The following is a 6,454-nucleotide window of genomic DNA, read 5'->3' on the forward strand; positions in this document are numbered from 1 at the left end:
TTAAAAGAGCCATCCAATATTTAGCACCACTTCCGCGACTCGAAGAAGACAATACATGCAAAGATCAGCCGAGCATGCAATTGTCACCAAACCCGATCAATGAGGAAGAGCAGGAAACGCAATCATCTTCAGCATCACCAGACGAACGTCCAAGCAAAAGGAAACGAACGGCTTCAAGCTCCAGCATCATGCTAACGATGATCGTCGCTCTATTTGCACTTCCTTTAATTTGTGCAAACAAAATAGAGGTAACCAAGTTTGAACCCAACATTGCAATACACTTTGAAGGAATTGGCACCACACGTATCTCAAGATCTGAATGGAAACTCATAACGTACTACGAACTACAACCATACTGGCGAGAGATGAACACATTTACAAATGGCACATTGGCACTCCAGAAGTTATGCACCCTCATATCCCAAAGGGCACCATGTCTGAACATTCTGCATACCCTTGAACGCAGTTTCTCAGACCTCAAGGACGGAAACCTTTTACTAAAAAGCAAGAGAAGCAAACGTGGTGCTGTAAATATTGTTGGAAATATTGCTAACTCACTTTTTGGAGTTTTGGACTCAAATTACGCGGAACAAATGTCGGACACTATTACCTTGATCAAGGAAGATGAAAACCACATGAAACAGCTTTTAAAAAACCAAACTTCAATTATTAACTCAACCCTCAACATTTTCAAACAAGATGAACTACAACTAAAAGAAAACTTCGACAGTCTCGATTATCAAATGAACTACATTGAGAAACGGTTACACGAAAACGAACAAGAGAATCACCAATTTAATCTGTTCCAAAATATGGTGTCACTATCTTCTCAATTGGCATTGATATCAGTAAGGCTACACCGAATACAAACAGCAATAATAACAACTTTGTCCGATTCACATCATGTGAAAATCAGCCCAATGTTACTATCACCGCTACAACTTCAATCAGAGCTCATACAAGTCCGAAATCACCTTCCACCAGCATTGCAGCTACCTGCCCGTCAAGAGAACCTCCTGCAGCTCTACAAAATTATGAATGTAAAGGGAGGAATCACAGATAATCATATCATTTTCTACATAACAATTCCTCTATGTGACCCAGAACCGTTGGAACTGCTTAAGCTACATCCAATTTCTGCACCTGTCAATAGCACCATGATGATCATTAGGCCATGCAGCGACCTCATCGCTATAACTGCCCACAGAGATGAGTATTATACATTAACAGAACAAGAATGGGCAGCATGCACACCACTAACAGAAGATGAAGTCTTATGTCCAAATATGCAGTCCAAATTCAATGCAGACGCAGCCAAGTGCCTATGCGAAATTTCACTTCTTAATAATATCACTCGTCCCAGTTGTACCGTTGACCCATTCATAGACAACACGTCGATGACACAACTAAAACACGGCAACCAGTGGATGTATACAATGTCACATCAAACTCAAATAACCACTGTATGCAATCAGGAACACTCCCGAGTAATATTGCAGGGCACCGGACTCATTAAAATAAGTCCAGATTGTACCCTAAAGTACAGGTCAATGTTCATTCAGGGACATCAAACATATTCATCATCCCTTCACTCATCATACACAGCCACCGCCAACGTTACAGAAATCAGCTATCTAGACAAAACACAATATGGCAAAATATATCTTAGAAACTACATTGACCACATCAAGAACATGTCTGAAATTCAAAATCAACTGCATCAACAAGTTCTAACTGACCTGCCACTGCAACTTGACAACATCAAGAGACATCATGCAACAGTAGCTTACGCCGCCCTCATTCTTGCAGTTGGAATTATTATAACAGCAGTCCACAAAAGAAGACAATTCACTAAAATGGAGCCAAGTCAACAACCTCCCATAGCAGCAGTCCGTCAACATGTCGCGTCATCAGAATTTGCAGTTACTTTATCATAATATCCATAAGAAAATAAAATTCAAATAAACATTTTGTTTAGTGTCTAGGTCAAGAACAATCACACTACTGCATTCCTTTCAACAACTTTTAACAACAGTTAAAATCTGTTGTATCAGCATATCACATTTCAGTTGAGCATGGCTCAACGGCGGGGAGCATGTTCAGACATTCACATTGATTCAAAACTATATTTATGTTTAAACTCATAATAAATGTGTGCATTCATGAAATTGTTAATTGCATACATATATTCACATCGTAATAGAGTTCAATAACTCAGACAGTATGTCATTGCGACAAATAAACACACAAACAAAATATTCTAGTTGAAATGCAAACGCAGATTTTCTGTTATTATTGGCTAAAAAAGTAAAAATCAATGTTGTAATATGGTTGTGGGGCAATGAACTACAATGTTTCTTTCCGTAATTATTATTTTGTATATTAAGCAATTTCTACCAACACACTAGGTTAGGTCGAATTTGCGCTAAGAACCTCAATTAAAATATCTCAAAAAATGTGGATTGCTCTTGATGTGTAGGCGTGACGAAAATCGAACTAAAGTGGTACGTATTTGTACACAAAATGTTTCCATCTTCACCATTCTATATTATATATTGTTTATTTGTTTTGTATATTTAACGCATACGAAGTAGCGGGTACTTTGCTAGTCTATATTTATAAAAGAGTAAAGTGATTGACTGACTGACAGACTGATTGATTCATCAACGACCAGATGAAACGGCTGAAGCTGAAATCCAGAAATATTTCGTGTGGATCACTCTTGGTCCGAAGGGGTCAGATAAGGCTGTGTTTTTGGAAATTCGAACTGGAAGGGTACGAAAAGTACTAAAAGGTTCTAAATATGGTACCGTTTGTATTTGGCGAACCGGTAGAGCTAGCACTTTGGAATGATTGTCACTGATGGAGTGTAGGAAAGATGTGCTAAAGGGTTTTTAGAAATTCGAACTATAAGTGTACCAATTCGTATTTTGAGAACGGATAAAGGTTGAAATTTGGTGTGAGAATCAAGGTGACATAAGGAGGTGGTTTAAAAAAAGAGTACACATGTGTACGAAAAGTATTAAATGGTACTAAATTTGGTACAATTATGATTTGGGCGAACGGATAGAGCTAGAAGCCTGAAATTTTGAATTAAGGTTGCAGTTGGAGGGTAGAATGGAAGTAATTTTAAAAAATTTGTAATTATGTGTACGAAAAGTACTAAATGGTGCAATTTTGGTACAATTACGATTTGGGCGAACGGATGGAGCTGGAATCCTGAAATTCTGAACTAAGGCTACTGTTGGAGAGTAGAACGGAAGTAGTTTTGAAAATTCGTACTTATAGGTACGAAAAGTACGTTTTAAGTAAGAATTAATATATTTCAGTTTAATTTGCATTGTTTGGAAATGCTCGTTTATCGCTTTACTTTCGTTGTGTTTGATTCACTCAATCGTTTGAACTGCCTACTCCTTTTTTATAACAACATTGATCTGTCATCTAGGAGTTTTCTAACGAGTGTTGTTTTTGCGCCTATGCGACCTTTCGGCATTATTATTGACACTTGGTTTTCGATCGCCATCCGTAACACAGGTAATCTGTTCGCCTTGCTACTTTTCCCTTTAGTTATAATTATTTATTTATTTACTCAATAAAGCTTCTGCTTTTATATTCTTTGAAACTAAAACGTTCGTGTTTTTATTTCTCTTTTTTTCGAAGCGCAATTTCGGCGCCTTTACATTTTGGTCCAATCGAGCCGGATACGAGCATTTGGATTGTTTTGGTTTTTGTTCTAATTGGTTTTCGTTTTTATTCTCGCAGCAGCATCAACAATCATAATCATCCTCATCGTCATTAACATCATTATCATTAAAAACATCAACAAACCAACAGGTGAGTGCAGTGTTCCTTTTTTATTGTGAGCTCGCGTTGTGGAAAAAAATAATATAAACAAACAAATAAATATCCATCGCCCAAAAATTCTTTTCGTTCCCATTACAACAACAATACATACGGCCGCTTTACAACGCGTCGCGTATTCCTTTTTGTCTTTTCTGATTTTTTCGGTGTTATTATTGAACAAATCAATATAAAATAATTTTTGTTGCAACAAACCAAGGAAACAACATATGTACTCTATGTAAAAATGGCACCCATAAACTATATCACTGCCAGAACTTTCTCAAATTGACACCACCCGAACGACTAAATTTCACACAAAAGCAAAAACGATGTGTAAACTATTTAAAGGCGGGCCATTCATCGAAGCAATGTACTACGCGATGCTGCATGAAATGCAACAAGAAACACAACACACTGTTGCATCTAGAGCGCATGCAAGTATCTACAAACAAAAAAGATAGTCGTATGACTTTATCAGCTGAAACTGGTACAAAGCCTGCCGGAGGGGTAGCCTCCGTAAATACTGAGTCGCCCAATAATCAGGAAGCCACCTCGCTGGCCGCTGCAAATAATGAACAAATCAGCTCGTACGTTTTACTCAGCACAGCAGTAGTCAAAATAAAGGTGGATGAAGCAGAAGTGGAGTGCCGCGCTTTGCTTAATTCTGGTTCACAAGTCAATTTCATCACAGAACGTTTAGTAAAGCGACTTGGCATTTTGATGCAAAAGTCAACCATTAATATCAACGGAATCGGTGCTACCAACACTAGAACAAACCATCGAGTAAATGTGGCTCGACTCGACTCGACTTGAAGCATTTGTCTTGCCTCGTATCCTGTCACCACAGCCATCACAATTCATTAACATTGAAGATTGGTCGCTTCCAAAGAATCTGACTCTAGCTGATCCAGCCTTCAACCGTCCTGATAAAATTGATATATTACTAGGTGCAGAACACTATCACGAACTGTTGTCGATTGGACAAATAAAATTAGCCAAGAATCTCCCCACAATGCAGAACACTGTGTTTGTGTGGATAATCTCAGGAAAAATTCAAGAGGAACAGCCAAGGAACTTTACATGTGGAATCTGTACCATGGATGAATCGCTTGACGCCTCTATCGCCCGGCTATGGGAATTGGAGGAAATCAAGACAACCAGCAAAGCAATGTCCATCGAAGAAAGACAATGCGAAAATCACTTTGAGCAGCACACCATCAAGGACAACAAAAATCGATTTATAGTCCGAATACCCTTTCATCAAAACCCTGACGCATTAGGAGACTCGCATGGGATCGCAATCAATCGATTTTTCTCCCTCGAACGCCGGTTGCAGAAAGATCCTGAGTTGAAGGAAAAATATGTCAAATTCATGGAAGAATATGAGAACCTAGGACACATGAGAAAAATATCGGCGGATGCTATTCGCTCACCACACTACTTCATCCCACATCATTGCGTGCAACGACCTGAGAGCACAACAACAAAGCTTCGTGTAGTATTCGACGCATCGGCCAAAACTTCGTCATCACATTCGTTAAACGATCTGATGTACACAGGACCTACTGTTCAAAGCGATCTGTTCTCCATACTACTGAGATTTAGGCAAACCATGTACGTTTTTACAACTGACGTCGAGAAAATGTACAGACAGGTCCTAATCTCTCCTGAGGATCGCCAGTTTCAACTAATAATTTGGAGAAAGGATGTCTCTCAGCCTATAACCTACTACCAACTCAACACAGTCAGATATGGCACAAGAGCCGCCCCATATTTGGCAACAAAATGGCTGCAACGATTAGCCAAGGACAACGCAATCCGTTACCCGCTCGCCTCGCAATTTCTCCAAGAGAATTTTTACGTCGACGATGGCCTGGGCGGAGCCGACAGTTTAATAACGGCAATTAATATGCAGCAGCAACTCATTCAAGTTATGAAAGACAGCGGTTTCAACTTACGCAAGTGGTGTGCTAATAACCCTCAACTGCTTAAAAACATTTCAGAAGGAGATCAAGAAGTAAACTTAGATTTCGAGAGCTCAAAGGCTGACACCGTTAAAACATTAGGACTAACATGGCTTCCGTCAGAAGAATCACTAGACGTACAGTTACATCAGATCTTGCCAGACTTTTTGATCCATTAGGAATACTGTCTCCAGTCACAGTAACGGCCAAAATATTCATACAAGAATTGTGGGAGTTAAAATTAGACTGGGACCAATCGTTACCAGAATCCTTACGCTCTAAATGGACCACGTTCCGATCGGACTTAAACGCTCTAAAAACTCTTCAGATATATAGACACATCTTTAAAGGGAGAGTGCCAGAATCAAGGCAACTACACATCTTCACAGATGCATCAGAAAAGGCGTATGGCGCAGCGGCTTACATGCGATCAACCTTTAAAGACGGAACTACCATGACACGTCTCCTCTGTGCAAAATCTCGCGTTGCCCCACTCAAAAGGCAAACCATACCACGTTTGCAACTTTGCGCAGCAGCACTTGGAGCCCAGTTAGCTTCAAAAATCAAAATCGATCTTCAATTCACGTGTCCAACCTGGTTTTGGACTGACTCAGAAATCGTGCTGGCCTGGATAAACTCATCATCTG

This window comes from Musca autumnalis, unplaced genomic scaffold, assembly GCF_047663935.1.
Source record: "Musca autumnalis isolate F117 unplaced genomic scaffold, ASM4766393v1 scaffold_67, whole genome shotgun sequence".
Lineage (NCBI taxonomy): Eukaryota > Metazoa > Arthropoda > Insecta > Diptera > Muscidae > Musca > Musca autumnalis.